The sequence below is a fragment of the Artemia sp. Qi Xiang Cuo genome, chromosome 16 (genome assembly GCF_049724085.1).
Source record: "Artemia sp. Qi Xiang Cuo chromosome 16, ASM4972408v1, whole genome shotgun sequence".
NCBI lineage: Eukaryota > Metazoa > Arthropoda > Branchiopoda > Anostraca > Artemiidae > Artemia > Artemia sp. Qi Xiang Cuo.
In genome coordinates this window covers 16,028,805-16,038,029 of record NC_142809.1, presented here as the reverse complement: position 1 = coordinate 16,038,029, position 9,225 = coordinate 16,028,805, and the positions used below count along the sequence as shown (strand labels likewise).

Sequence of the window (9,225 nt, the reverse complement as noted above, 5' to 3'; positions counted from 1 at the left end):
CTGTCCTCTTATGAGTAGTGTTAGTGTATAAGGTTTCAATTACACATGAAAATATACATTGAAGTTGCTGTTGTTTTCAATTACACATGAAAATATACATTGGAATTGCACAAGAATAACCCATGAATGTGTCATTAAACTCACGCGTGAATATTTTAAAAGTTGGCACACTATAATGCATGTTATGAAACTAAAGTCGAGGTTTTTTAAACTGAGATTACGTTCCTTGGCGTTTGATTGACATTCGCAAAAAATGGGAAATTAGTGATTGGATAATTTTTTTACATGATGTTTCTAAATAAAATGTTTCTGGAGAAATTATTTAAAAAGTACAGTTTATTTATTATAAAGATAATGACATAGACCTCAGCAGCAAATCATTTTAACACGTTTACACATGGGGATTTCCACTATGTGTGTTAAGATTCACGCTAATTCTTGTAGGCTACCTTCTAAAATAGGTTTACGGTGCACGAGGGTTCAGTTAAAGGGGGTACAGTTACACGGGGGTTTAGTTAAATGGGGTCGAGTTGCACGAGGGTTCAGTAGTACGGGGGTTCAGTTGCACGGGGGTTCAGTTGTACGGGGTTTCGGTTATACAGGGTTTCAGTTACATGGGGGGTTCAGTTGCACGGGGGTTTAGTTAAAGGGGGCTTGAGTTGCACGGGAGTTGAGTTGCACGAGGGTTCAGTTGCACGGGGGTTCAGTTACATGCGAATTCAGTTACACGGGGCTTAGTTAAATGTGGTTGAGTTGCATAGTCTCGTTGGAAAAAATTGGAGTTCGTACTTAAACAGTTCTATTAAGAGCTATTGCTATGGAAATGGCTCATTTTTGAATCGAAACTATGCTTTTCTGACTGAAGATACACATTTGAATCAGAAAAAGTGAAAATGTACACAATTAAAACAGAGAAGTGTGTTTTGACGATATTTTCTATAATTTCGTCTGAAAAATAGGAGTTAACGCTTAAAAAGTTCTATTAAGAGCTATTTTTATAGAAATGGCTCATTTTTGAACAAAAACTACGCTTTTCTGACTGAAGATATACATTATGATCAGAGAAATGTGTTTTGATAGTATTTTCTATAGTCTCATTGGAAAAAAATTGGAGTTCATACTTAAACTGTTCTATTAAGAGCTATTGCTATGGAAATGGCTCATTTTTGAATCGAAACTACGCTTTTCTGACTGAAGATACACATTTGAATCAGAAAAAGTGAAAATGTACACAATTCAAACAGAGAAGTGTGTTTTGCCGATATTTTCTATAATTTCGTTTGAAAATAGGAGTTAACGCTTAAAAAGTTCTATTAAGAGCTATTTTTATAGAAATGGTTCATTTTTGAACCAAAACTACGCTTTTCTGACTGAAGATATGCATTATAATCAGAGAATTGTGTATTGATATTATTTTCTATAGTCTCGCTAGAAAAAAATTGGAGTATATTATTACAAAGCTCTATAAACAGCTATTGCTTCGGAAATGGCTCATTTTTGAATCAAAACTACGCTTTTCTGACTAAAGATACAGATTTGAGTCAGATAAAGTGAATATATACTCAGTTAAAACAGAGAAGTGCGTTTTTACCGTGTTTTCTATAATTTTTTCTGAAAAATAGGAGTTTACATTTAAAAAGTTCTATTAAGAGCTATTTTTATGGAAATGGTTCATTTTTTAGCCAAAACTACGCTTTTCTGACTGAAGATATACATTATAATCAGAGAAATGTGTTTTGATAGTATTTTCTATAGTCTCATTGGAAAAATTGGAGTTCATACTTAAACAGTTCTATTAAGAGCTATTGCTATGGAAATGGTTCATTTTTGAACCAAAACTACGCTTTTCTGACTGAAGATATACATTATAATCAGAGAAATGTGTTTTGATAGTAGTGAATCACCGGCTATAGGCAGTGCTCAAGGGGACAGTTGAATGCACATTGCTTATATCGAAAGATATATCTCTTCAAATCAACCATCTTGCCTTCAATTATCCGTTGATTAACTCTCTTTCTGAAGTTTGGATGAACAGAGGGTACAGATACTGAGTGTCCCCCACTACTTCTGCTATAACGGTAACCATCGGCCTTGTAGTCTTGTAAGTATTCAAAACTATCTGAATATGCTAAAAAAATACTATCTACTCGAGGAGAGACTGGAACTTTGTGCTTGTAGAGTCTAATCTTTGATATAACAGTTTTGGGAGCGGTCGTTTAGTTTTTAGCAGCCTCAGTAAATCGAAGTGCTGAGGTCGCGGTTTCATACAGAAATGGGTCCACTGGATTAGGAAGTGAATTACACTTGGTTGATCATTTTGAAAATCTTGTACTTTTTGGGACAAAAAACAAACATTCAGAGAAGGTTCATTAAAAGCCGATTTATTTTTCTCAGGCTGTGTACTATAAATCTGTGCTTCGTAAGAGCCCTGGTATTTGTCTTCACATAATTTATTGGCTATGTATACCGTTTTGTTAACGTTACTTTTTTGTTCTTTGTTTCTTTTATTGTTTTCATCATAGGCGTCATTAATCTGGAACTTATTTTCTACTTCCAGTCGAAAATATTCCACCATATTCTCTTGGTAGTCAACCTTTTCCATGTCCTTGCGCTCTTTAGTGTCCATGCAATCTTTAATGTACATGCACTCTTTAATGTCCATGGAGTCCTTGAACTCCATGTCCAGCTTATCATTTTCAAAGTTACCTTCGGTATCAATCTTTTCTGACACCTTTGCTTTAAAGTGTGTTTGGTAACCCTCCTTGTTGATTTTAACTCCCTGTTGTTCATCTTCATCTGTGGATTTGCATATTGTACTTACCATTTTGAGCTCATATTCTCTCAAATACCTCTTATTTCTTCTTTCAAGCTTGAGAATTTAATTTTTTTCTTTGTATATGTTGATGGATGTGCCACGAGAGCCTCTTTTCTTCTTGTTTTGACCCATCATCCGAATAGAAATTACGAGTGAAACTAAAAAGACACGTATTTCCTTGTCTTAAAAACTACATCCACGAGTCTTTTAAAGGGGATCGAAACTTAAATGAATAAACCATTACTAGAGAGCAGTTGGATGTCAAATCCCCCTAAAAAAGGGACCGAAACTGCTTCTCTTTCAACGGCTTGGAACCTTGCCGAAAAATATTCAAATGAATTTACTGAAAAAATGTGCATTGTTAGTTTAATATAAATATGCTGATATTTATTCCTTAAAATCTTAATTATTTTTTATTTCTTAAAATTATAAAAGTGAAAACATTAAAAAAAAAATCAGTAATGTACAAATTATATTCTAGCTTTTAGAAAGCATAGAGTTTAGAACCCTACTTAGGTTAATTTCTGCTCGTTTTGAGTTTGACTTGTTTTAATTTTTGTTTGTTTTGGGTTTCATTTATTTATTAATACGGATATATGGTAGTTGTATGCTTGGTGGATTATTTTATTCTATTCTTTTTTCATTTTTGGTTTAATGGAGTTCTTTACTTTTTTTTGAAAAACTTATTTTGTGCAAAAAGTTTGTTTGATTAATTTCTGTTTGTTTTGTATTGACATAGTTTTTTTTTCAGGGAGAAAGATTGAGCCTCTTCTGAAGTTAAACAACCATCCCTTCCATAAGAGCCTTAAATACCCCCTGGGCATAACTTACGACCCTTGCCTCTAGCTCTGGGGTTTGTTTCAACCCCAAAAGCCTTGTTATATGATATTTAGACTATTTTGAATAGAAGGGGTATCTCAAAATTTCTAGTAGACGTATTTCAGGACAATACGACGTGTGTGTAGGGTGGAGGGGGTAGCTGCCCTCTTATCACTTTGGCTCTTACTAGATCCCTCTGATCTCTGATCCTTACTCTCTGATCACTTTGAGCACTAGAGTGTCTAATTGTCAATCCAATTACCCCCTCCGAAGTTTATATGGCCACACTTTCTATAAGAACCCTATATGTCCCCATGGCGTAACTTACAACCCTTGCCCTTAGGTCTGGGGGAATTTTTATCCTCACCCATAATTTCCAGACCTTTCTGTTGGGCTGAACAAAATGACTATATCAAAATTTGCCCACTGATCCCGTTCGAAAAAGGCACTAGTCTCTCAATTTCCAACCGAATGAGCCTTTTTGAAGCAGCTACGACAAAACTTTCTATAAAAACCTTATATACTCCAAGGACCTAAATGACTACCCTTGTTATGAGGGCTATGGAGGAAGGATTGACATCTTCAAAGCCTTAACTTCCAAAATTTTCCACTAAGCTTTAAAAAATTGGCAAAAATTTCCAAATTTTTATTGTATGTATTTGGGAAAATGACAGGCGTGAGAAGGGGGTTAGTGGCCCTCCAATTACTTTCACCTATTAAAAAGAGCACTAGTCATTTCAATTTCCAATTGAATGAGCCATTTTTGAAGTTTCTACAAGCTTTCTGTAAAAACCTTATATGCCCCCAGGCCATAACTGACAACTCTTGCCCTGAGGGCTGTTAGGGGTTGTCATCCTTAAACACCTAATTTCCCAAACATTCAACTACGTTGAACAAAACGGCTATCTAAAAAATTTTATTGGATGTGTTTGGGGAAAAGGTGGGCTTGAGAGGGGGGATAGTCGCCCTTCAATCACTTTCGACTATTGCGAACACTTCGAGCACTAGTCATTTCAATTTCCAATTGAATGAGATATTTTTGAAATTTCTACAAGCCTTCTGTAAAAACCTTATATGCCCCCAGGCCATAACTTACAACTCTTGCCCTGAGGGCCGTTAGGGGTTGTCATCCTTATAGACCAAATTTCCCAAACATTCAACTACGTTGAACAAAACGGCTATCTAAAAAATTTTATTGGATGTGTCTGGGGAAAAGGTGGGCTTGAGAGGGGGGATTGTCGCCCTCCAATCACTTTCGACTATTACAAAGGGCACTAGCCCTTTGTATTTCCAATCGAATGAGCCCTTATTCAAGTTTCAACGACAAAGCTTTCATTAAAACCTAATATGCCACAGGGCATAACTTATAACTCTTGCCCTGAGGGCTCTGAGGGGGTTATCATCCTCAAACACCTAATTTCCAGAACTTTCAACTACGTTTAACAAAATAGCTGTCTCAAAACTTTGATTGGATGTGTTTGGATAAATGGTGGTTGTGAGAGGGGGGTTAGTTGCCTTCCAGTTAATTTTGACTATTAAAAAGGGCACTAGCCCTTTCAATATCCAAGCAAATGAGCCCTTATCCAAATTTCAACGATAAAAATGTCATGATAACCTTTTATGCCCCCAGGGCATAACTTATAAATATTACCCTGAGGGCTGTGGGTGGGTTTTCATCCTCAAAGACCTAATTTTCAGAACTTTCAACTAAGTTGAACAGAATGGCTTTCTTAAAATTTTGATTGGATGCGTTTGGGGAAGATGTGGTCGTGATAGGGGGGTTAGTCGCCCTCCAATCACTTTCGACTATTAAAAAGGGCACTAGCCCTTTTTTCTTTTCTTTTTTTGTCCGATTTCAGTCTCACTTTTTTTTTTTTGTGTTTTTTTTTTTTTTTTTTTTTTTGTTTTTTTTGTTATGGTCCTTAACAAGTTCTCTTCTGGGAACTATATTGTTATTGAGGTTATGTTTTACTTTTATTAAAATAAATTTAAATTGAATTAAAGTTTCAATTCGGCTCTTCCTCTATGAAAGATTCCGTCCTCGTTCAATAAAATCAACCAGAGAAGTTTCATCATAAGTAAAATACCTCTAGGGGATGAAGAAATTTGTCCCCTAGAAAATTATTCTGGTGAAAGCACCCCACAGAATCCCCCTCGATAAATTCCACCTGGGAAATTCCCCTGAGCCCCCCCCCTAAAAGCGGCCTTGGGTGGCACCCCCCACCGTGTTGGTTTGAGGGATATCAGACCAAGAGAGTGCATTTCAATGCCAAAATTGTCTAAGTATCCATGAGCCTTCAGATAAATATAGGAAGGGGTATGAGAGGGGGAGGAGGAATTAATCTATCATCTCCCTTCATTTAGAATAGACATCAATAAATAAGAATATAATAATATATACTATAAACATTCTATGCTTGACCTATGCTAAGGAGGCATGGCAGCCATGGGGCTGCCATGGAAAGGCTTTTTAAGATTTCTATCAGTGTTAAAGGCGATATCTCAAAGGGCAAGAAGGAAGGGGTGGGCTGCCCTCCGTTTCTTTTTTAATATCTCTCAACCTGCCTTTAAAGTTTCAAAGCTATACCACGACAGATTTCATACCAGCCGTTCATTAGATATTTCTGCAGTATCCGTTTGAAAACCGTCCCTGCATGTAATAGGACCAATCGTGCCCCTTTTCCCAGTTAACTTGCATCTTGCATGTAAACAACGAGTCAATTATGTAACTTAAAACGCTTGTCCCATGTAATTCTAGGGGTTTTTATTATCCCAGGAGGCATAGTTATTTGGCTTTTCGACTTTTTTGAAGAAGACGGCTATCCCAAAATTTTTATCAGCTATCTTTTGGGAGAAGACGTCTAAAAAGGCAAAGAGAGAGAAACTGGCTGCCCTAGGATCACTTTTTACCATCTATATCAACTTGTCTTCTAAGTTTATATCCTTAACTGTTCTTGAGATATTGCAGATATATACCTCCTTTTCCTAATGATAAATCCTACATGTAAAAAAAAGGCAAACTACATTACAACCCTAGGGAGTGTGGGGGGCATTACAATGTTATAATTGAAATTGCAAATTTAAACGTAGAACGGTACTATTGAGAGGCCCGTAACTTAAATTATATTTTGATTAGGCCTGGGTATGATTTGGAAAACAATCAGAAATTAAATAAAAAAAGAGCTTTTCAACTGAAAGCAAGGAACAGATTTGAAACTTGCTCCTCACTTTAGTTAAAAACCTTTTTTATTTGTTTACTTACATTTCATGAAACTGTAAAGTTTTACGAATACAATACTTTTGTTAGTACTGTTCGGATTTTGATGCGTAATCGAACAGTTCGTGGAAATGAATTTTAACTTACTTACAGAGACCTGGCTCAATAGTAACCAACACTCTAAAGAACATAATTTTGATACCAGTAGATATATTGAAAGAATTGACTTAGGATTCTGATTCCAAATATATTAGTTTCATGAAATTTAGTCTTATCCATCAAAAGCTACGGGTCAGAGAAAATTTGTCTGATTTTCGGAAAAAGTGGGAGAGACCTTCTTGAAGTCATATAATTTTAATGAAAACCACACCATCAGATTCGGCGTATCAAAGAACCCTACTGTAGATGTTTCAAGCTCATATCTGCAAAAATGTGGAATTTTGCAATTTTTTACGAGAAGAAAAATCACGGATGTGTGTTTATTTGGCTTTTTAGTAGTAATCTATTACACAGTTTCAACCGTGCTTTTTCACCCGTGCCTTTTCACCCGTGCCTTTTCACCGGTGCTTGCGTAATTTGTCTTGTCTCTAGCATGTACAAGAATATACAGTGTGGTATCACGTGGACATTGCAAAAAATTTGGCAAACCTATAAAGTGCCCAAGCATGTTTTGAGAGTATGGTTGTTTGTTTTTTTTCTTTTTTTTTGGCAATTGACATTTTTCTGATAACAAGTACCATTAATTGCGATCGTAGCTCTATGGTGTGGATGACTTGAAAATAAAATTTTTAACGAGAAATGTCTGAAAAGTGCATGGATGCTAAAATCAGAATTGTTTGATTGACATTTGCAAAAAAGGGATAAGGGATTCGCGAATTGGACTGTACGAACGATCTTATTTGAATAATAGGGAACAAAACAGAGCTAGATAACATTCGCGAATTGGATCGTATGAAGGTGGAGAAAAAAAAGGGGTGATCTTATGACTTGACCTAGCTTTACTTCTTCGATGTGTCTTGTATAATACATAAGTGGTGTTTGAACAGTGTTGTCAATTTAAAATAGAGTTTAACGTTATACTATACTAAAAAGTTGATACTAAGAGAGATGTAGATGGAAAGAAAAGAATTTTAATAACGGATAGCTTTACTTCTTCGATGTGTACTGTATAATATACAAGTTGTGTTTGAACAGTGTTGTCAATTTAGAATAGTGTTTAACGTTATACTATACTAAAAAATTGATACTAAGAGAGATGTAGATGACAAGAAGAGAATTTTAATAGCGGATAGCTTTACTTCTTCGATGTGTTTAGTACAATGCACAAGTAGTGGGGTAATGGGAGAAAGGTGTCTTAGAGCACTTATAGTGCTGTACTGTGGGTCAAGTTTCTTGCAAAAAACCCGTGTGGCTGACTTAAAATAAAAATTTTAACGAGAAATGGCTGAAAAGTATTTTGGGGAAGATGGGTTGATTGGCAGAAGGATGTCTTAGCGTAGATATAGCGTGATAGTGGGGGGCGAGTTGCTAGCGAAAAACCCGTGTGGATGACTTGAAATAAAATTTTTAACGAGAAATGGCTAAAAAGTGTTTTGGGGGAGATGGGTTGATTGGCAGAAGGATTTCTTAGCATACTTATAGCGTGATAGTGGGGGCCGAGTAGCTAGCTAAAAACCCGAGTTGATGGCTTGAAATAAAGATCGATACAAGGCTGAAAAGTGTTTTGGGGGAGATGGGTTGATTGGCAGAAGGTTGTATTAGCGTACTTATAGCGTGATAGTGGGGGGGGGCGAGTCGCTAGCAAAAAACCCATGTGGATGAATTGAAAATAAAATTTTTAACAAAAAAAGGCTGAAAAGTGTTTTGGGGGAGATGGGTTGATTGACAGAAGGATGTCTTAGCGTAGTTAGAGCGTGTAAGTGGGGGTCGAGTTGCTAGCGAAAAACCCGTGTGGATGACTTGAAATAAAATTCTTAACGAGAAATGGCTGAAAAGTGTTCTGGGGGAGATTGGTTGAGTGGCAGAAGGATGTCTTAGCGTACTTATAGCGTGATAGTGGGGGGGCGAGTTGCTAGCGAAAAACACGTGTGGGTGACTTGAAATAAATTTTTTAACGAGAAATGGCTGAAAAGTGTTTTGAGGGAGATGGGTTGATTGGCAGAGGGATGTCAGCGTACTCATAGCGTGATAGTGGGGGGCGAGTTGCTAGTGAAAAACAAGTGTGCATGACTTGAAATAAAAATTTTTAACAATAAATGGCTGAAAAGCGTTTTGGGGGAGATGGGTTGATTGACAGAAGCATGTCTTAGCGTAGTTAGAGTGGGGGGCGAGTTGCTAGTGAAAAACCCGTGTGGATGACTTGAAATAAAAAATT

At 36.5% G+C, this 9,225-nt stretch overlaps 1 pseudogene; it reads right to left on the bottom strand.

The window, feature by feature from the left end:
- Window positions 1-2,143: 2,143 nt before the first annotated feature.
- On the bottom strand, window positions 2,144-3,047 carry LOC148942625 (uncharacterized; annotated as a pseudogene).
- Window positions 3,048-9,225: the final 6,178 nt, after the last annotated feature.